Genomic DNA, 24,301 nt, shown 5'->3' with positions numbered 1-24,301 from the left:
AAGCTGTGAAAATGTATAACATGTTGCAATATGTATCAACGTACATCCAGACATGGTCATATAAGGCATCAGATATACATCACACCACATCTCCATTTATCCGTGTAAGCTCAGGCTAGAACAATTGATGATACAGTATAGGCCTATACATATCAGATCAATGCCTATAAAATGTATGCACTTCTTTTACTAGTCTTAGTAATGGTTGATATACTCATGTAAAAAAAACAAAAAAATAAAAACCACTTTTTTCCCTTACTTCACTGGCAAATTAAATACAAATCTATCAAAATTATTAATATTAAAATTAATTTTGTCTCTCAAGTAAATGCATCTTGTTTTAGGAACTATCAGATACTAAAAAACACTGATTAAGAAAAGATCAATGCCTATAAAATGTATGCACTTCTTTTACTAGTCTTAGTAATGGTTGATATACTCATGTAAAAAAAAACAAAAAAATAAAAACCACTTTTTTTCCCTTACTTCACTGGCAAATTAAATACAAATCTATCAAAATGATTAATATTCAAATTAATTTTGTCTCTCAAGTAAATGCATCTTGTTTTAGGAACTATCAGATACTAAAAAACACTGATTAAGAATTTTTTTTTTTCTTCAATGTAGTCAACTGCTGTATGTAGGTCTTGTACTCTTTTTATAGAGTGTACTCTTTGTTAAAAGCATCTCCTGTCAGTACAGATACCCTCAGGTAAATATCTACTAAAATCTCTGTTGAAATGAATATTAAATGTCTTATTACTGCTGCTTGACTGAGCATATGGTGTGAACTAGCACTATGAACTATCACACTATATAGGATAATTCATCTGTACAGTGCAGGTTGGTTCATACATTGGATTTTTTCTGGTTCACTTTGCTGGTAAAAAAAAAAATGCATAAAAGCGAGATGATACGGATGATAAATTGGAATTAACAAAACTGATGCAGCTGGATAGAGACGCTTCTTATTTCAACATGAAAAACTTCATCCTAAAAACAAAAGTATGGGAAAAAAGACAAATAGATTTGTCTGTTTTATATCTTTTTTTCTTAATAAAACATTGAATCATATTTAACTATATTGTTCATAGAATTCAATTAAATGAAATCAATATAATATTAACAAGGTTTCTTTCAGTATGAAAGCAGCATGAAAAAGGGAGATATCTGCAGACATTCAGAAAGAATTTAGAGCTGAAGTGTATAATAAAACATTTTACAAGCAACCACAAATATTTCATTTATTACTGTAGATGCTTAACCAGAGCCTGATTCTTTTTAAGAGGCTCCTAAATATATATTTTTGCTCCAAATTCCCAACTCGCGAAATTTTTGTGTTGCCATCAGCTAATCAGTGTGATCATGACATCATTTTCCTCTCGGCTCTACAGTCATTAGTCACATGCCATTTAAGTTCAGTTAACTGGCTCAAAACAACCTGGCAGCAGAACTGAGCACCCATGAAGATGGCAGCCTCCAGGTCATGTACTTCCAGACCTGGCCCGATGCCAGCCGAGCAACCGCCGCTGAGATAAATGGGAATTCTAATGGATAGCTCTCTCCAGGTATCACATAAATCTATTTATTTGCCAACAAATGAACAAACAAACAAACAGTCCAACCCAACGCTGTTTTAACGTTGTTAACAGTTTAATGCACTCATTGCGGGAGATCTGGCAATATTTCACATCTTTCCCAGGCTACAATAAAGACATGCCTGGATCTCTTTGAATCGAAGCGTCATCTGGTTTCCGCTCTGCCATTAGAGTTTCTCTGGAGGAAATCTCCAGGAGGGCTCAATAAAGCTCAATAACAGAGGTGATGTTGGATGCCGGTTCTCCATCTGCAGCTCTAGGCTGCCGAAGCCGCCTGAAGACTTTCCTACAAAGTGCCTCTGACAGAATCAGGGCTCGACAGCGGCACGGCATCCTGCTTGTCCTTCTTTGTATTAAATATATCTCAGCGGCATAAGAGAGAAGACAGTCATCTGTGATAATTCCCCCCACACGCACCGACGGATGCAGGCCATGGTGTAGCTACATCAAAACAAACATGGAATGTGTTTTTCATCTGCTGCAAAACAAAGGTTATCTTCCCGCATGTACGCCAGCACACACTGACAGTTTAATAGCCTTATATAATACAGCTCCTAAAGGCACATTATTTTAGCAGAGACGTTCCGTCCATCTCTCCCGCTTCCATCCAATCTTCCTGACAGTGCCAGCTCGTCTGTAGGAACAATGGGAGAGTCGTACAGTCTCAGCCCCTGGGCTGTCCTCCATCTGCTCTCTGTCACACTACTCTCTCTCTCTGCTCCAGACAGCGCTTCTATGAATGCCAATCTGACCTCACAATACCTGAAGTCACCAGACACATACAACCACATATTACCTCCGAATTCTACCCTTGCCAGAGCACGGAGGAAGTCCTATATCAACTTTATTACATCAGAGTTTTACTAGACATGTGACATCTGTTGAGCTACCTGAACCAAGAGACAGATTTATATTTCTTTTCTTTAAAACACGAAACTTCTGCACATTATTGCCTATTTCATCATTTCAAGTTGTTAAACATGCATAGTCAAAGCCAAACATATATTTACTATAAGTAACACTACATCTTCAGTATCAACAATATGGTGCCCAGTGTTGGTAATGCATTACAAGTAAAGCAAGTTACGTAATCAGATTACTTTAAGTAACTAGTGAGTTACTTTTTAAAATAAGTTATGCAAGTTACTCTGCTTTCCCATTTATTCACTGACACCTCTCCTGTCGATGTGTTTAGAAAAATTGGGAGTGAGGTGCAGACTTCAGCCTGAGGCTTATTGATTTCACTTTTGGTGTGAAAGTTGCCAAATATGAACAGTTGCCAAAAATATAACTTTTGGGTTTTTTTTATTGAGGTGTGACAAAAGTAACGCAAAAGTAATGTAATGCATTACTTACCATAAAAAGTAACTAAGTAATGCAATTAGTTACTTTTTTATGGAGTAATGCAATATTATAATGCAAAATGTACTTTTAATAGTGACTTTCCCCAACACTGATGGTGCCTATGAAGGAAGTATTCACTCCCTTAGAAACAAATTGGTCAAATTTAATTATAGTCATTGAACACAAAATAAATATTCAGTTTTCATGTTTCTTTTTTTTACAACACTGAACCACAGAAGATTTATTTGGACTTTTATGACACACTGATGAACAGGCTTTTTTTCTTATACTGTATGTCAAAATGAGAATTTCTACAAATTAGTCAAAAATAATCATATGCAAAAGAAATTCAAGCCCAAATCAAGTATTTAGTAGATCCATCTTTGGCAGCAATTCTAATCTTGAGTCTATGTGGATTTAGATCTGGCCACTGCAATTTTCCCCATTGTTCTTTCAACAGCTGCTCAAGACAGGCTGCATGGAGATTGTGAGAGGAGCCTTTTTCAAACCACTCAAAAATTCTCAGTTGGATTGAGATTTGGATCAATCCAAGACTTTAGCACTGTCGTTTTATGATTGAGGTCTTCTTTTCTTTCAAGGTGCAGGTGTCTTACAGATTTGAGTCATTTCTATTAAAAAAATTAAAAATTAAAACTAACATTAAACAAACATTTTAAACGTTACAAGTGAATTCAGGCATCAAAACATTATAATATACAATGTGAAAAATTGATAGATTGATAATTTTTAATATGAATTAATTTATTTTTAATATACAGTATATTCAATTATTTACAGGCCTACACCAATAATGGTTTAGATATATTTTATATAGGGGTGAATACGTAAGAAAGCAATTATTATGCTTTTTTATTTTTATTTATTTATTTTTTGAGACCATTTTTCACTTAAGATAATAAAGTGAGTCTTTTTCTATATATCAGTGGCAACAAGGTCAAATTAACTCCACTGTGATTCATTTCTGTAAAACAATACAACATGAAAACAGATCAGTGAGAACTGTTTATATGGCATATATATATATATATACTGTATATGTTAAATATGTTAAATGTCACAAAGAAAAGCCTGAGAACTGATATAAATTGAGGATTTCTACTTTTCATCTGTATGTTGTGTTGTTACATTATCTCTCATCTCGTTCTGGTTCAATGTGTTAATGCTCTCCAGATCTCCCATGATGCAATAAGCGTAGAACTTAAAGTGACATATTACTGATGCTGTCATGGCTACACTACTGATGATATGAAGCTGCGTTCTCCGTTTGATGATTTGTGGTTTCAAAGGGGATTTGCTGGGGTAATCAAAGTCTTCACAGCACAGTAAAACACTGATCTGCTCTATCCATTAATCTCCTCTAATTGATTTCATATCTCGCAAACGGCTGAAGTTTAATAGGCTTGTTTGTGCCATCAGATTCAAAACAAACAATTTCCAGTGTGCAAGTGAGAAATCTATATTGCAGGCTGATGTTCAGATATTCAGCAGGGAGGAACAGAAACTGAGCTGCTGATGCATAGCCAAATATTGCCCTTATTGTTTTTTGTTGTAGTTTTAAATTGGTTTCTGTGAAACAAAACATGACAGCTCCAGAATTAGAACAAATATAGATAGAGCAACAGACTCAAGTGTGGAGGACAGTGTGGTGCTGTCTCGCTTACAATTTAACTTTCCTGCCATGGAAATTTTCCGCATAATTTGTGTGTAAGGAAGCAACCCATCCGTGATTTGTGAATCATATTCTGGGAATAGCTGATGAGAATCAATATACGAGTCCAACATGATGTGGACAGAATATTAGTGTTGCTTTGTGTAACTGGGCAGATTTGTAAACCACTGTTGTAGGATGAATAAGAAACCTGTGCAAAGCCAAAAAAAAAAAAAAAAGGAAAATAATAATATACATGTTTGATTATATATGATTACATATTGTTCACACAATACCAATAAATTATTTATAATTTATCGAATCTCCCCAATTCCTCTTTTTCATCTTTTAAATGTTTACATTTCTCTGGCGTTCTTATTTGTATTGTGACAAATATGTCAGAGACGAAAAGGAGGCATACAGTAATTCAAAAATCCAGCGCAAGTGCCAAGTTCTTAGAAATGTAATTTCTGTATTCATGTTGGTTTCATTCATCCATCAAACACCATTTTCAATAGAAAAATTAACTGATTTAAATGACATGTCAAATTAAATGTAATGAAATACTTTCCTTACATATTGAATGCTGTTAATTATACTCATTTAGTACTCAATTTCTTGGGGTTAATCTATTTGACCTGAACTAACCTTGTCTTTTCATAAAAAAGGTCAAACTATATAATATTTTTAAAGACATACTGCCCTAGATACACAATCATACAGGTTTTTTAAACAAACTCCTTCACTAAATGCATATTAAAGAAATAAAAATAAAAGAATATCTACTATTTTAATTTACAATTTCAGGCTTATAATATTCATTGTCGTTTAGGCTTATATTATTCTTATAATATAAAAATGTCCTGACAATCACCCATTTAACTACATTTTGTTTAAAAAAGCCTAAAAAGGCTCAAATCAAGATTCAAAGTACTGATTTTTTTCACTTGAATAAATCACATTTTGCATGAAATGAGAACAAACTAAATCTTTAAAACAAAACTGACTTTCCAGTGTGACACACTTTATGAGAGAGAAGACCATTCAAGACCTTCCATTTCACTTGAATGAACCAGACTTTCAAAAGGAATATTAGTTAGGTAATGATTTCTACTTTCAGTCACTTCCCAACACTGATCACAAAACAAAAAAGCATCTCCACTTCTCAGAGTCTTCTATAGCAGTTATCAGGTTGAGTTTGTAGCTTGCAGTCAAAAATCGCTTTTGGAGTTGATGAATAATTCAGAGGATGTGTCAAGAATGTGTTTGTGTGTAATTGTTTAAACAGCAGGATTAATTGAAAGTGTACAGGCGGTGGTTGAGAAAAATGGATTTCGGTTGCCTACAGCTTAATTAATTACACCACACTTTGTCCTCACATGTCGCTCACAGCCACAAAGCCCCAATAAGTGGATCCCCATGCAATAATAAACATGCCATCTCTCTGTATATGTCTCTCTCATTTACTCTTTCTCGCTTCCTCTTTTGCATCCACTCTCACACCTACTCTCTCTCATACAATTCCTCTTCCTACCTGCAGCAGTAGATGTGGCAAGGCAATTTAACTGTTTTGCATGCGAAAGCTGCAGCCATCAGCCATGCAGAGAAGTAATCAATCAAAAACCGTCGTGCAGGCAGGAAAATGAAAACCATATTGAGAGGAAGCAAAATCTTGCGCAATGAATTTTAAGCCATTCAACATCACTTGTAGCGTAACGCAGCTCAAGTTTTCATTGGTCTGAAATAGGTATTCAGTGAACCGATTCACTAAAAAAATGAATCAGCCATTCCAACAGAAAACAGAGCAACTGTGCAAGATGAACTGATTCAATTAAATTAATCAGAATTTCTAATGGTCACATAACAGAGAGAAGACAGTCCAGGACGAGCCGGTTGACTAAAATGAAGACATATTCATTTTTTAAAACAATTTTTAAAACAAATTTTTTTAACAAATAAAATGTTAAATACCATTTTTCTACTGTTTTCATGTTTGTTTAATTTTTGTAGTGTGTGTTTTGTTAAGTCACAATTTTATTCAATTTTAGTTATAATAATGTTTTGACCTATGTGCTATTTACTATGCTTACTATTTAATATTTTTCATAGAATGAATTTTGGTAAATTATATTTAAACCAGTTCTAGGGCTATGGCTAGTTTAATAATTACAAAACAAGTACACAAGGAACCCACAACAATTAAACATCAGAAACTAATTGTCCCCCTTTTTTAAATTTATACTGTAGATAATAACACATGAGATTTCAATTTGTTTTGGACCACAAAACTAGTAATGTCCCCGGTTTCCATTTCATAAATCTGGTCACCTTATTCAGGATGAACCAAATCACTAAAAAGAATTATACTTTGAGTCAATCAGACATTCCTGTTATGACGCATTAAGCCACTTTAAAATGTTTTTTTTTTTGCATGTTTTGGTTCAACTTCTGGGCTCATCTTCTTTCCTGTAGATACAGTAGAATTTTTTAGTATTAAAGTGTGTACCAAATGTAGTCTTTTAATATCATTGTCTTAATGAATTAAGCCACATTAATGCATAAGCATTTTCTCTGCAACAGTTTTCTATGGGTGAGAAAATATTTAACATTGTCTTTCCATTTCCGGATTATGGTTCCGTTATAACAAAAGAAATGTGTGAGAAAATTGTCCCTGGTTGTTGTTTTAGGACATTAAGCCACTTTAATAATAAAAAAATAATAAAAGAGCTCAAAAAAAAAAAAAGGAATAACCAACGACATCACGTATCATTTATGCACAGATACGGTGCCCACAAATATTATCAATAAAGCCGCAACTATTTCAGATATTTGGTGAAGCAGAACATTAGAGCCTTACTTAAGTTTTACAGTGCATTTTATTAATGATGATTTCAAGATGTGTTTATTATATGTCTGTTCTAGAGACGTGTTATTACAGCTTTTTGATAAAGCAATTGGATTCCTTCTGAACTTCAAAAAATACCAGAATGCATTTATGAATGTAAAAGCATGCATATAATAAAATATTATGTCAAAATCATGATTAAAATTGAAATCAAAATATACATAAAAAAAAGTGTTTGCATTTTTTGTCCATATCACACAGCCCTAAGCACACGTCTGAACACACTAAGGGCCCTTCAGATGAATAGAAGAGAGCACTTTAGTACTTATGGGTTTGAGGGCAATTCTGAACTCATTTATACACATAATGACTCACTTCAGCAAGGGCAGGACTTTTCTCCTTTCTGGATGCCAGTTTCAAGAATTCAGTGCAAGCTAATGAATTCTACAGCATACAGTGGAAATGGACAGAAGGTTAGTGTGTCATTAATGTGTTCTAGCTGTGGGGCGAAAAAACAGCAAATTCATATGCGCAATGTTTGAGAGAGAGTAAATTGTCCCAATAATAGACAAATAAAAAATTAAGCCAAGCAAGTTAATGTTGAACTTTTAATGATTACTCCAAACATTAATAGTGGACAGATGCAGCAATGTAACATTTAGTTTTAATGTCTGTGCACAGTATAATTTTATGCTATGTGTGTCAGACTTTAATATAATATTCCCATAGTTGTCTGGTACAACGTAATACTTTTTTATAAATGGTATAAATTAGTGTCAAGTACAAAGAGTGCTGTTACAACCTTTCACACTAGGGCTGAAACAATATTACAAAACATAGGATGCAATTTAAATTATTATCTATTAATATATTGTTGTAAGCAAATTTACCTGATCAAAATGAATATTATGCAGTCGCCCATTTCATTGAAAACATCATAAAATTAAATATAATATATTAAAATTGCTTATAACTTTAGTAAGTGTTGCTGTGAACAGTGATACTATCAGGGGATGGTTGTTATAGCACATATATTTCCAAGTCAACATGACAAAGCATTGATCTGATAAATTGTCTATATGAAGTTTGAAGAAGCTTTGTTTTGTTTTGCATCCCAAAAAACTATATTTATCCTACATTTTACTTTAGCAGAAGTCCTAAGGAAGCTCATATACACTCAAAAACATTAAAAAGGTCGATGTCAGTAAGATTTCTTTTCCTTTTTTATTTTAAACATTGATAATAAGAAATGCTTCATTAGCAAGGATCATGTGACACTGAAGAGGTGTTAATAAACTGAGCAAGAGATTTCAAAAAATCCCCCAAACTTTTGAACGGTAATGTAAGGCGGTGATTTCATCCCGCTACCTCATTTCTAATTGGTTAAACTCATCCCATGTTACATCACTCACCAGCCTCCCCTACTATTAAACCTGCTCACATTACAAGAAAACGTAAACATTAATGAGATTAACATTTCGATATGCAATCAAGAGCAGTAAATTCAAAATAACCCTACGCCACTGGTATAATTTGCAAAGATTTGAACCATATTTCCACAGTGAGGGAAAAACTCATCACACCAGGAAATGACCAGAAAATAGAAGTCAATTCCCCACTAAATGTGCAAAAAGCGACAGATAATAGGAATTAAACAGAGTTGTGAAATCAGTGTGCTTGAATTAACACATCAGTTCAGTGTTCTTCCCCCAGGCCATGTGAATATTCGTAATGAGAGTTTAAAAGGCCCACTGTGAGTTGTGTTGTGTATGCCCTGCAAGCAAAACGGCAAGATTAGCACTACCTAAATCACAGCTAGAATGCTGTTAGTGCTTCTCTGATGCAAAATTATTAGCTTGTCAGTAATACACTGTAATGATGGTTTACGGGCAAGATGCATGATCTCTTTTGAGGAATAATGAAACTGGACACTCTCACAAATATGATCTCCTGTGTCCATATAACCACAATGCAAATGTTTATATTGTTATATTCATATTCTTTTATTTTATTTGTACCCACAATGGCCATAGGACTCATTAAAGCTGAATATCATGGGACTTTAAAACAAAATGAGTGGTAAACCATGTCATAGCCATAAATACGATACGCATTATGTTTTGTTGAGATATGCTGTTATTTTCCATTCAAGTCCACTGGGAAACTGCAGATAAATTTCAATGAGACGCATTTTCACTGAATCTGCATTCTTCCAATAAGACTTCTTCAGGAATACACTGTAAAATGAATTACCATTATTATATATATATTTAATTACCTTATTATTTCCGAAGAAAACATCTTGAGTTGGAAATTGAGCCCAAAAGGGATGGAAACTTCATAAATTAGCAAGATAATGAGCAACCCGATCTGGGGCTTGGTACGTGATTAGGGCCGTTGTTGTTATTCAGTTCCTCATGTGTATTTTAGCACCCCCACATTCTTGAGTTCACCTTCATGGACTTACGAGGCCGTTATTGCAGCCTGAGCTCATTTCTCTCATTATGAGAGGATGAAGGGATTAGAGAGAGGTTGTTTGAGGTGCGAATGGAGTACGGAGGAAAAGCAGAGCGCGTGTGTTTGATAGTGTTAACATTGAACAATTTGAGCCCGACGCATTTATACGGTGCGCGTGGGCCGCTTTGATCAGTGTGGCAGTACTGAAAACAGATTGCTCTGTCCATGAAGACAGGTATTCAACAGGGTTCAGAAGCTGTGTATTTTTAGAAAAAGAGTAGATAATACTTATGTGCTTGAATGCATCCAGAGCAGCATAACCGAGAGTGGCTTAATTCGGTTCTACCAGTTCAAGCTCTCATCTCCTGGTTATTCATGCATGTGGGCAGAAAATCTCGTCACGTAATTGTGTTTGTCTGAAACACTTCTTCGCGACATTAACGGCAAAATTACTCGGGCCACAAGGCTGTCTGTCTAGGTCTGTCATGTTGGTGGTGATTACGCTTGAGTATGTGACAGCTGTGTGAAGAGCAGCCAGGTCCAAATGTTCCACACACACGCCAGCCTCTTCTGGAGATGAGATGAGCTCTGTTGTGGAGACTGGAGGACGCTGGAGAGGAAGAGATTAGAAAGAGGACAGGGAATCGCTCGCACGCAGATCACATACTGATGTTTCAGCTGCACCCATTACATACAGACACAATTTCCCTAGACAGAGATTTACAGGGACGGAATTCGACATGGCACCCACAGTGAGGTCCGTAAGAAATGGTTTATGGTGTCTGGGTTGTGTAAGAACTCGACTGCTTTGCACAGACCTGAACTCCACTGGACACCTTTGAGGATCTAAAGCACTTGACCTCAGTGATGGCTGAGATCTAGTGGAAAGCTTTCCTAGAAGAGTGGAAGCTGTTATAGAAGCAAATGGAGGATCCACTCTCTATTAATACTCGTGGTGTTGAAATTAAAATGTTCAACAAGCACATAAGCATCATGCGTTTCAAACCTGACAGGGCACTTGCTTTTGGATTTCAAATGGAACTTCAAAAAGAATTCTAATTCTTTTATAATTAAGTTGCAGAACTGTAAAAAAGTGTTTGTGTAAATACGCTGTGGCAGAAATCACACATCCACACGTCTAAAGTTAGTCAGGCCAGTTGACTCATGCCTTGTTCTGCAGATCATCTGCTTTAAAGGGTTAGTTCACCCAAAAATTAAAATTAGCCCACAAATTACTCCCCCTTAAGTCATTCTAGGTGTATATGTCTTTCTTCTTTCAGACGAATACAGTCAGTGAACAAAGGCCTCCTGTAGCGAATCAATGCGTTTTTGTAAGAAAAATATCCATATTCAAAACGTAATAATCACTTTAATCTAACTTGCGCCAACAGTCCTACACGGAAGTAGCTCCGGGCGGATGACATATGAGTAATTTGTGGGCAAATTTTCATTTTTGGGTGAACTAACCCTTTAAACTGAATATTTGGTCATCTGCACTCTCATGGCAATACAACAAACTCATTATTTTATTCTATTGGAAAACAACAAAAGTTGTCAAAAGCCACTCTTTTCCAAACAATGGAAAGTAAGGTGATCAGACATTTAATATCAGACATTTAATATCAGACATTTAATATCAGACATTTTAATAAACCCAATTTTGTTGGGTTTATTAAAATTATATTTCTGTTTGCAAATCTGTGAATGTTTATATACATCTATAAATTTACATAAATAAAATGATACTGCTTGCCTGGTTTAATAAAAAAAAACATTATATATATAAGATGAAATGTAATTGCAATGAATGCGTTAAGAATCCGTACAACTGCAGCAGCAGAGGACTATTATTCTACTGCGTGGTACTGCGGAAGAACTGATGACGGCATTGACGGATGACGGTTTGATCTTTGGCTGACCAATCAGCAGACAGGGGCATTTAATTCCAGTCCACGTGTAGAAATCGAATATTCAAGCTGTTTATAAATTTTTCTACCCCTGAACGAAAAACGAAAATTTAAGCCGATTTCTAATTTTTTCGTTTTTTGGAAAACTACTTTTTTTTCTTCCATTTTTCTACTTTCAATTTTAAATCAAAAAACGAATGAACGAATGATACATGGATTCATGTGCATCTCCATATAGATATGGTGTTTGAACGTCCACATTAATGTAACCTACAACTACCACTAGTATACTAGTAATGGTCAACTACCATCACTCTCGGATATGTCTCTCACATTGAAGTTTGGTGTAAAATCACTAGTGCTGGCAGTGCTGCATGTGTCAGTTTGCAGGTGAATCTAGTGCACAAACAGAGCACCCACATTTTTTTTTGGCCGACCAGTTTCTCTTAAGGTCCTTTAGGAGATCCAGAATATGATTTCATGCCCCAGATCAGTTCCACTGTCTGAAGCTTCAGCCCCCTCTGAATGTGACAGCCTACTGACGGCCTTTGAGGAAACGCATACTGATGTGGATTCTCTCTCTCTCTTCCCCAACCTCTATCCTTTCTTCCCCTCTCCTTCTCCCTCTCTCTTTACCCCCTTTCATGCCATTTTTATTCATCTAAAACAACATCAGCTCTCGCCTTTTGTAGTTGCACAGCATTTTAATAAAACATTGGCGGTTTTATACAGGCCTCCCTTGGCAGGCTGTTTTTCACTCAGCGCTTGGATAGTGGTGCTCGGAGGCATGTGTAGTTTTATAAACCACCAGCTTTCATTTGTCTTCTGTGATTCGTGCTTTCAGTCCCGCTATTGATATTTGCTTCACCCATGTGTAAAATACACGTGTTGTAAAAATCGTAGTGTGAAAAAAACCTACTCGCCATTTGAAAGGGCATTGTTTCAGGAAAATGAATCTATGACAGAGATAATAAATGGAATATGCCCATTCAGAGTTTTTGCATAATTTTAGCCGTGATATATATCCATGCCCAACGGCCACTGGAACGAGTAAAAGAAAAAAAAAACCAGTATATTCACACGTGAGTTGCTTACAGACATGTGGCAAAAAATACATTAGCTGCTAGTCAGTTCAAATATCTTATTCTTTAGTGGTTGGGGTCAGAAAACAGCCTTGCTCTGCCTCGGTGCTGAACCACACTCAGGGCAGAGGTGAAGAGATGCCTCAACAGAATACATCTAGCATTTGTTTACTGAGTATACCTTTCAATACCATCTTTCTTTTTATTCGTATTTTGTTTAAGACGTGGTGCCGTGCATTTTAAAGGGGTGTGCGCTGGGGCGTCTCTCTCCGTTTGCCCTTCATGTGAAATCTCTCATTGTGAATCAGCTTCATCTCAAAGCTCTGAACAGCATGACTCCATCAGACTGACATCATGCCAGCAGCAGCAGCAGAGAGATTGAACATTTAAAAGTTTTCCAAATGCTTGTTCTCAGCTAGTGCAAGCATTTTATGGAAGTGCATATTGTTTTCAGTGTCTATGAAAGTCTGTAAAACGTAATTAATCTCCAGATTTATATGATGGAGCAACAGTATAATATAAGAAAGTTTCCACCTGACAATTATATAGAAAAAAGAAGTTTGCAATTGCGTATCTCTTTAATTTTTGTTCAGGTTCAGTAGCAACTTTTTATGTTTTTGAAAGGAGTCTCTTATGCTTACCAAGGCTGCATTTATTTTATTAAAAATACAATAAAACCAGTAATACCGTGAAATATTCTATTCTATTTATATAACTATAAATAACTGTTAATAACTTATAAAATGTAATTTATTCCTGTGATGGCAAAGCTAAATTTTCAGTTGCCATTACTCCAATCTTCAGTGTCACATGATGCTTCAGAAATCCTTCTAATATGCTGATTTGATGCTCAGGAAACGTTTATACATAATATTTTTGTGGAAACTGATCAATTTTGAAACAGAAAGTTCAAAAGAACAGCATTTATTTGAAATAGAAAACTGTCACCTATGATCATTTTAATGCATTCTTGCTGAATAAAAGCAATAAATAAATAAACTAATTAATTCAATCTTACAGACCCCAAAGTTTTAAACAGTAGTGTATTTCTCAACCTTGACTTTATGTCTTGCATTGTGACTTTATATACTGTATGATAACTGCGACTATCTACCGGTCTGTCTTTATTACTTATTTTAAACCTAAGTCCACAGTTACTTTTTCTGTTTTTAGTTTGAGATGGAAATAGGCTTCTATTTTTTTACTTTCAACATCTGCTCGATTCTGATGTGGTCCATTTCCAAATGTGCTCCTAAATCAGGTACAGGTCTGATGTTTTGCAATGTGATCTCCAAAATCCAAAATCCCTCCCAAAGATTTTATATACCAGTAGTTCTTTGATCACTGGTGAATATGGAAGACAGCTGCTGAAATAGACGGTGGAGCAACAGTCAGGTGTTAGAACTCATAAGTATTACAGTGACAGCTCTATACCAGCAAAACTCGGTCATATTGTAAATATTTAATTATTATCTCCTCGACCCTGTCTTCGTCCTCCTTATAGCCTGTGCACAAATTCGTAGGCTTCCATGCTATATCACCTTATAAATTCATGCGTAAACACTGACTTCAATGGCCTTCTGCATGACAGAGCCCTGCTTGCTGTCTTTCTTATAGTCCTTTTGCACATGTGAGTCGGTTCAGGACCATGATCAGTTCACAGTTCACACACAAATAATTGAAACAAAAATAATGTAAACAGCCAAGAAAAAAATTTGGATTTGAGCAATAAATCAGATTTTGGTTCTCTGTTGGGTTTCTTGATATCCAAAGTAAACTTCTAAAGCAAAACTAGTTAAACCCACTGCACTGTAATGGAAAAATATTGCTATTATATTAATTAATTTAAAAATAAACTATAAAGAAAATAATTTAGTACTATATACCCCTTTGCTTGACAAATGACATTTATAAGAGTTAATTACCCTTTGCCAAGTTACACAATGACTTGACAAGAATCCATTTGAGTGCATTTCAAGCTGCACTGAGATATTGTATTTCCAAAGAAACACCAAGGAACACTAAAAGTAATTATGAGACAAGGTTCTTGAAAAATATCAGTCAGTGGAAGGCAACCCAAAGAACTTAATGTACCTCTGAGCAGAGAGACTTCCATCACTGAAATGGTTTGGACACGAGGAACAACTATGAATCTGTCCAGAACTGGCTGTTCTCCAAAACAATGTCTGGGTGAGAGGAGAAACAGAAGCAGAGGTCATTAATACCAACACAAACACAGCAACACCAACAGAGTTACAGTCCTCTGTGATAAACATGGAAGACTGTGCATGTGAGACAACAATAGCAAACAAAGTTCAGAAATCTGCCTGGTACAACCAAAACAACTTTGTTGGGAGAAAAAACACACACACACACATCACATCTCAGCAGGAGTTTTGCCCAAAGGCGTGTAGGAGAGACTCGCAATTTGGAAGAGGATTCTTAGTAGTTAGACCAGATTCCAACATTCAGGCCTTAATACAAAGTGCTATATTGGAACAAACCTAACACAGCACATCACAATGAGCACAGCATCCCTACTGTGAAGCAGCATCACGCTTGAGGCACGATTCTTTGCGGCACGGACCAGAAAACTCATAAAAAAGCGAAAGGAAAATGGATAGAGAACAAAATCAAAAGCAAAGTAGAAAAATCCTGGTGGTGCAGTAAGGAGCTCTGGGACATGGAAGATGATTCATCTTCCTACAGGAAGAACTTACAACAAAAGTCACTGAAGTGACTTAAAATCAAAGTGTGTAATGTCCTGGAATTGCTCAGTCAGAGGCCAGACCTCAATTCAACAGTGAATGAGAATGACTTCTGTACAAACTCACGACTCAGAAGAAAAAGGCCTTTGCAGTTTATTGTTGCTGCAAAAATGATAAACTTAATTTTTTTACAGAAAGAGAGACAATCTAAACATGCTTACAGAACAATATTTGGGAAGCAAATTTTGGGGTCAGATTCTTTTATACTTTTATGTAAAATGTAATACAAAGATGCGTTGAATTGATTAAACGTGACAGTAAAGACATTGTTACAATAAAAATTATACGTCAAAAAAAAATGCTGTTCTTTTAAAATTTCTACTCGTCAAAGAATCCTGAAAAAAATTATTGCGGTTTCTGCAAAAATATTTATCATTGCAAATGATTTCAACATACAGTAATAAGAAATGTTTCTTGAGCAGCAACTCTCAAAATCTATTACAATAGAAAATAGTTGTTTTAAATGCAATATGTTTTCACTGTATTTTTGATCAAATAATTGCAGCCTTGGTGAGCATAAGACAAAAACATAAAAATAAAATCTCATTGACTCCAACCTTTTGTGTACAGATATTGAATTATTATTATTTTTCCTTCACGGGGTAATAATGCTCTATTGGTGGATGTTTTTCTGTAGCAGTAAACCCGTTAGCCTTTATTCCTCTGGGTAAAAATACACTGCTAGGGATGCGTTTCATGTGCACTGGAATAGATAACCTCTGTTCGTTGCCTCAGAGTTAATTCGTTGCCCTGGTGGAAGCAGCTTGGTTGTGAGAAACAGGTTTTGTTCTGTCGGTGACAAATATGTTTTGAGGGTTGCGAGGATAAAGCAATTCATCAGTGAACAGTACTCACCAATTTCAGCTTTTCCCAGTAGAGTGACAGCATTCTGTGATGTAACACCCACAGGTATAAACACCCCTGGCCAGTGTGTAATAGCGGTGGAGGTTGTGATTTTTCTGCGTGTCATCAGTCTGCTCTCTCATCAACTGCTGTTGACAGCACTGTCAGAGTGTATGGCTAAAACCTGTCTTCTGCCAAGGTCACTTTAAGAAACCTTCTGGTTTTGGGCTTTGAGACATTCTTCTTTGCTGGCTCGATTTAAACAGACCTGGGGCCGTATGTATAAAGCCGCTCAGAGTAAAATTTGTAGCCTTTAGTGTGTCAAAATTCTTAGAATGACGTAATTTTACTCCTATTCCTAGACTTAAGAATAAGTGAAGTGAAGTGAAGTGAAGTGACATGTGGCCAAGTATGGTGACCCATACTCGGAATTAGTGCTCTGCATTTACCCATCCAAAGTGCACACACACAGCAGTGAACACACACCGTGAACACACACCCGGAGCAGTGGGCAGCCATTTATGCTGCGGCGCCCGGGGAGCAGTTGGGGGTTCGGTGCCTTGCTCAAGGGCACCTCAGTCGTGGTATTGAAGGTGGGAGAGAGCGCTGTACATTCACCCCCCCCACCTACAATCCCTGCCGGTACGAGACTCGAACCCACAACCTTTGGGTTATGAGTCCGACTCTCTAACCATTAGGCCACAACTTCCCAAGTGTGATTCATAAAGGTTCCTAAGTGTTAAAAGAGGTCTCAGCTCCTAAATTATTTAAGAGAGCTGGGGAGGTCTCCTAACCTAGTTAGGAGTAACAAGATGGCAGCGGCTTCCGGTTATGGCGACGTGCTGACGACACGTTCCACTCTCATTTTGTTACTACCAAATCATTAGTCACTTGACCATTTATTGTTTTTCCTAAATTACCCCCTTGTATATGATTTGCTTCTTGTATGACTATTTTCAACTCTTCTTAGTCTGTAGCTATCTGAACTGACCTGTGCCCTTTTTTTTCTTTTTCTTTTTTCTTTTTGAAATATAAAAAATACTTTTATTTATTAAATTTTTTGTTAGTTGTTTTTCCTTTATTGTCATTTAATTTATTGTTATTCTGTAAAAGAGATCTAACTATTTTATTGTATAATATTGTTGTAATATACTGGCATAATTTGTTACATCTCAATAAACAAATTGTTCAAAAAAAAAACAAGATGGCAGCAAAAGGAGACACTTTCCAATGAAGATATGACATATTGGAGTTATATGTTGATAAAATGATACAAACTTGATCACCAAGATAGTCAATTCTTTTTGTAACTGACCAAGTAAGAAATTTAATAACTTCTCCCACTCTACAAATCAATGCTCTAACTGCAGAAATTAAAGTAGTAAAACATTTTTGGCTGCAATGCACCGGTGATGACGCAGTAAGCAGGGTCTTAAATATTGTGGCACTAATCCCACCAAACACAACAGTGGCCAAAAGTGATGTGTGGAGGGTTTTTTTAATGACCCCACATTTCACTTCAACCATTCAAATACGAGGGGAAAAAAACACTGACCAGTGTTGCCAACTGCTTTCAACTGAAAGTAGCTAAAACAGTTGATAAATGTTGCTAGATTACATCATAATGGCAAGTTCACTGATCTCTATACATATAGATCAGTGGGGGAGTCTTGGAATCTAGATAAGGTTTGTCCAAGAAATTTATTTTGTTGCTAGGCTTTTGAAAAAAGTCTCAAAAGGGGTGAGGAAGTCACTAAATCTAGTGACAAAATCACTAAATTGGCAACATTGATATTTACTACAACATCATCAGTTATTGATTCGTTGGTCCTCTTGTTTTTGCATGTGTTCATAATTTCTTTGTATGAGAGCATGTCCAAAAAGCATGACCGCACAATTTGGTATGTTTCATTGCATTATTATCACAAATAAAACAATTGACTCTGAGCAACTATGCAACATGCTTACAAAATCTTTAACACATTTTTTTTAAATAAGGGTGAAGATGTCAAATTTCCTGCAAAAACAAGCCACTTTTATGAGGATTGTGAGCTTTCCTGGAGTTGTTGGAGCTGTTGATGGAACTCATGTTCACGTCATTGATCCAACTGTAAACAAGGAAAAATACCAATAGAATACAATTTCAAAACATCGGTAATAATTTGTGCTAATTTTGCACAATACAAAGCATTTTTTTTTTAAATACATTTAAATATTTCAGTGTCTTAATTAAATGATTTTATTATAGTTACATTAAATGATTGGTGTTGTGCTGCTGTGACTTCACATAAGCAGGCTCACTATTGGCTGATTCAGAGGTCGAGCCATTTGTGTTGACATCATTGTAGTCCTTAGTTCACAACACTTAAGTGTCACCTCAGTCAACACTTAAGAATCAGTCTTAGACTTTACTGAAACTTGCTTTTAGCTTCTTTATGAAAGTCTCCTACTCTTAGACAAGTCCTACTTTTTACTAAGAATTTTTTGACACTTAAGTCCAAGCTTAAGTCTATTCTTAAGAAGAAGTTTAAAAGGGTCATATGATGCTTTTTTAAAGATCATTATTTTGTGTATTTGGTGTAACAAAATATGTTGACATGCTTTAATGTTCAAAAAACACATTTTTTTCAAATACTGTACATTATTGTAGGTCCTCTATGCCCCGCCTCTCTCAAATGCTTTGTTTTCTACAAAGTCCCTCCTTCCGACAAGCAGAGTCTGCTCTGATTGGCCAGCTGACCCAGTGCATTGTGATTGGCCGAACACCGCAAGCACTCGTCAGAAATGTAACGCCCCTTACCATAATCGCGAGCTTCATCTTTCAAAATAAATGTAAAGACAGAACCCGAAAGGGGAACAGAGTCGCGTGACAGACACAGTGATGAAGCTGTTATGTGTTTGTGATGTGACCCCCCCCCCTCTCTCGCGCTCTCTCTCTCTCTCTCTCTCTCTCACACGCTCACACACACACACACACACACACACACACGATGCGCTAAACTCCGCATTTGAACAGTCAATAGCAAATACTTAAACTAATAACAAAACAGTAGCTGATTCTGAAGCGCCAGATTGTCATAGCAAAGTCAGAATTACCTCCTCTCCTAGGTTCACGAAACGGTCGTCCATAAAATGCATTGCTGTTCTGTTGTAAGTAATCTTAATGCATCTACTTTCGGAAGGCCAAATAAAGTGCTTTTGCCTTCGCCTAGAAACACACAGCGTCTCCCTTACCTGGCTGCTTCAACACTAACTAAGGTTACTGAAACCACGCCTTCTTTCTTTGCGTGCACATTTGGGCGGCATTATGCAAATATTTCCACATAGTGAGGTAGATATGTGGGGGCGTGTTAGAACGAGCCGTTTAGGGGGGCGTGGCAGAGTCTTAACTTTGATAAAGAATATCTCTTTGGTTTTGAGACTTTAGTCTTTGCAACTTCAGGGATCTTATCTATGCACAATCAGCTTGTAACACTCCAAAGAGAAAGGAAAACCTGAAATCGCATCATATGACCCCTTTAAAAAAGTGTTAGATGCTATTTTTACTTGCAAAGACTGAAAATACTATTTCCACCTCAGTGTATTGTACTACATTAGAAAACAGCATGCAATAACAACAAAAATATTAACAATAATACATATAAGTTTTTATTTATTACATTTTTGCTATCTTATTCCTATGCCTAACTCTAATCCACTCCTACACCTTTACCATATTTATCCATCTGCTCACTGTCCTCAAAGGTCCAGGAAGATGGTAACAATATGAGCTGCACACATCATGTCCGATCAACACAACCACATCCAATTTCAATTAGGCCTATTAAATCCCCATTAGGCACTTTATTTCCAATTATTTTTATTTAAAATGAATGCCTCTCTGAGCTAGAGAGAAGAATGGGATCGAACTCAAGTTCATCATGTCAAAATCTACATTTGCCATTACTCTGCATGCCTGTGCTTCTGTTCTGGATGGGTTTCTTTTGTAATTTTGTCTGGCTCAACCAGACAATGGTGGACGGAGTTAGTATAGACCGGCTATTTGCACTTTAGTATACATAGACACTTCAACAACAAAAAAATAAAAAATAAATAAATTGGTGCCTTGCAAGCACTTACTGTTCCCAAAAGGGTTTCCCAAGAAATTGTAACCATCCCTTTGCCCCGCTTATCAGTATTTGTCAACAGTTTGTCCCGCCCAAAAACTTACACCATTGGTTGAGCCAGACTTTGACACGTCGAACCATTCATTCACACAAAGTGCCAAAAACTGTTTACACTTCTGTTAGAAAGGTGACATAATTTTAATTATAGATGGTTCTGTACAATAAATTCTGATAAGAGACATCGAACAAATTACACACTTCAACCGTAAATTCGTCATAAGGAGAATAACTATAAGGGAACAGATCCTGTCAGGATTTTTGCTTTCAGTGTGCAGCATTTCTGTCTCCTCACCCAGACTGGCTCCTCTTTTCATTGTCCCGTTTCGCTTCTAGCTGTTTTGCAGCATGTGACTGAAATCTTTCCTGTCCAGGCTCATATGTTTAAAGTCAGAGCCATATTGTGCCTGCTCATCTGTCGCTGTTTGTTTATCCTCTGAAAGAATGTTTGTTTGCTGTTGAGAGGTTGTGATATAACCTGCCTGTCAGGGGAAACTCTCACGCAGATGGTTGCGGATGAATGGAACAATTGAGGCCGAATGCGCACACTACGCCTTCTCCAGACAGACAGACACGACGCACACACACACTCCAGCTGGCTAATTAGACAGCAGAAGAGTCAAAGTTATAGCCCGTGTGAAATACGCTGTCTATTTTTTTCTCTCACCACCCTGGCTGCTGCAGGAAAATTAGCTTTTATTGGTCCCCGATGGCCTGGTCTCATGTCCATTAAACTGAATAAGTGCCTGAAATAGCTCTTGTAGTATGCAGTATGATGCAGGATTCCCTACCACAGCAGCTATCAGCGCATCCGCCGTGTAGCCCACACTCCCTCAGGGTGACCTTATGTTATGTCTTTTAAAAATATGATACTCAGCACTATTCAATGATACTCTGTAGGTTTTCTAAGTTTGCTTAGTTATTAACATTTGATGGAATTATACACGAGACTTTTAAATTGAATTTTCGGGATGTTTTTGAGACGTTCCAGCAGAGGTTAGTGAACATTATGGCAGCAAAAGTGCTAGACTGCTTTTGGCTTCTTCCATTTAAATGGATACCGGATCTAATTTCAGATATAAATTTGATGAAAGGAACCAGAAAAGAGATCCAAAAATGCTAAAAATGGTATAAGGCATTGGAAAATGCAGTATTGTAGTCTGGTTGATGGTACACAGTGAGGTCCAAAGTCTGAGCATATGGAAATCTAATTTAAATCTGACCATAAAGCATTTTAGGACAAATAAATGCTATGCTGCATGATTAATAAAAATAAAATCTAAATCTTGATTTTGCTTAGTGCAATTATCAAATCGCAAAGGGTTAAATTTAGTCAAATATTTGCGCTGCATGTTTCAGAGTGAAGCGCAACACTGTGTTCTTTTACACGCAAACAGCTCATGATACAGTGTTTTCAGCGCCTCAAAGCGGCTCGGGTTCACAGTAAAATTCCACACAAAAGCCTCTCTGCATCTGCTTTTTAGGAATGCAACATGCACCAACAAGCTTCCCGACAGTTTGTAAATTGAGACAGACTTAAATATTAGTATAGTCATTTTACAGTTGTACTGTAAAATAAAATTATTATATTTTTAATATTCAGTTTTTATTTTACAGAAAAATATATTGTTTTGTTTAATATTTAGTAATAGTTATTATTATTTTTTATAGTCATGTTGATATATAACCACAATTGCAATCACAATATTTTGATTTGATTTTCCCACAAAATGTGTAGCCCTACGTTACAACGTAAAATGATTAAGACATAAGCCTATTTAAGATTTTGCACTATTTCTAGGTCACTAATCAGATAAGTAAACATGTGACTACAGATGGTCAGATGTTCTTGCTTCCACTAAAGCTCAAGATGCTCTTTGGATCATCTCAAATCATGCTGGAGAATACCAGGTTTTACACAATCTTATGGAGTTCATGCAGCTCAAGAGCTGCAGTTATTAAAGCAAAAAGAGAACAAATTCTACAACAAAATAATGTAATTTTTCAGTTCAACTTTTCACTCAATTTGTAATGGAAAAAAAAAGCAAAACAGCATAATTTTCACTAGTGGTCTCAGACGTTTGGTTCCAGTGTACAGTATGAGCGCACACACACTGACATAAGGTCCAGTTAATGAAAGCTGCTTGACAGTGCTTTACCACAGCTTTAAAAGTCCTATGAACCTCTGTTTGATATGTTGAGTAGGAAGGAGCCACACAGAGGCCTATACGAGATAACGTTAAGCCCCTGAGGTTCAGCAATCAATTTTTAGCGAGTCGCACGAAGTGACAGAATACAAAAAGCAATCACGTCCCTGCATGGATCTGAGCTGTCCGCTGTCACCTGCTTAAACATTCAGAAGCGCTCTAAAATATTCTGATGTGCTGTTAAAACAGTCGACAGGCAGCGCTCTGTTCCTGTCTTCCTTTCTGTGTCTCACCCCTCCTGTTTTGACTATCTTCAATCTAGAGGTAATGAGAGCCTAAGAAGCTGGAGACAGAGAAGCTATTTACATTTTTATAGATTTTTTAAAAGTGCATTTAACATTTTTTTCTCCCCTTTCCCCCACTCTTTTCAAATCCCCGAATGAGAGGCCCACTGCTCTGTTTACGCTCATTGAGGAGTGAAGATATTTTAGTCAGGAGCTCCTACATTTTCTCCCTCTCTTGATAGATCAAAGCGGAAACTGGGTCTGTCTTATGTAATTAAGACTAGGCATTAAAGAAAACAAACCCCTGTGAATTCTGACTGAAGCCCCACCGAGTATTTTTCATAATTAAAGAAGCACAAACAAGGCCTACTCAACAATCCACAATAGTTCTCAGTGGAGCATTATTGTTTCCTGATTTCCACAATGCTATTTGTCTGTTTGACTCCTCGAAGCCAAACCTTCTAGATACAGTACGGCCATGACTGGAACTGTGTTGTTAGCATGTGCACATATTGTACTATGCAATTTTCCTTACTGAATCTGGATAATTTTTGACCATTTAGGACTGTAAGAGGACTAGGATGGAAAACCACTTTTTTTCTGGACTGAAGATGAAGGTTAATTTTTTTTAATTATTGTATTATTTCTTGTATTATTTTTACTTAAACAAATAAAAATAAAATAAAAAACAATTACACAATTTGGTAGGCCGTGCTAGATGACGCCGGTGTGTATCCATTATATGTTGCTACATAAAAATACATAAACACTAGAAAAAAATTGAACCTAATTTTATTTATTTAAAAAAACCTGTATCATTATTTTATCAAGCAAATTCAATAGGTGCCATATCTTTCCGCTGTATGTTACGTTAAATAGTCCCTGACGACTAGCTTGCTGGTGGTGCTAAAGTTTAAAAGAATTATGATTTACTCACCATCATGTTATTCTCAATCAACAGGACTTTCTTTCTTAAACCAAAGACCAAGGGAGAAACTTTTCAATATTTGCTGTTTTCCATACGTAAACGGTCAGCGGGCTTTTGGGCATTAAAAATAACACAAAACACCATAAAAGTGGTCTATTTGAATCGTGTGCTGGTCTTCTGAAGTCATACCATAGCTTTGTGCGAGAAACAGACTGAAATGCAAGTTGTTGTTGATGTTATCTTTTGTTCCCGGATCTTTGAGTGAG

At 36.3% G+C, this 24,301-nt stretch overlaps 1 protein-coding gene across 4 annotated transcripts in view; it reads left to right on the top strand.

Annotated features, from left to right (window-relative positions):
- Window positions 1–24,301, top strand: part of LOC107560881 (protein FAM19A1-like) — a 43,013-nt gene that overhangs the window by 9,028 nt on the left and 9,684 nt on the right. The gene's annotated exons all lie outside the window — the stretch shown is intronic.

This window comes from Sinocyclocheilus grahami, unplaced genomic scaffold, assembly GCF_001515645.1.
Source record: "Sinocyclocheilus grahami isolate Dianchi unplaced genomic scaffold, SAMN03320097.WGS_v1.1 scaffold747.1, whole genome shotgun sequence".
In the NCBI taxonomy this organism is placed as follows: Eukaryota; Metazoa; Chordata; class Actinopteri; order Cypriniformes; family Cyprinidae; genus Sinocyclocheilus; species Sinocyclocheilus grahami.
Note: the sequence above shows the minus strand (reverse complement) of the source record. Positions and strands in the feature narration are given on the sequence as shown.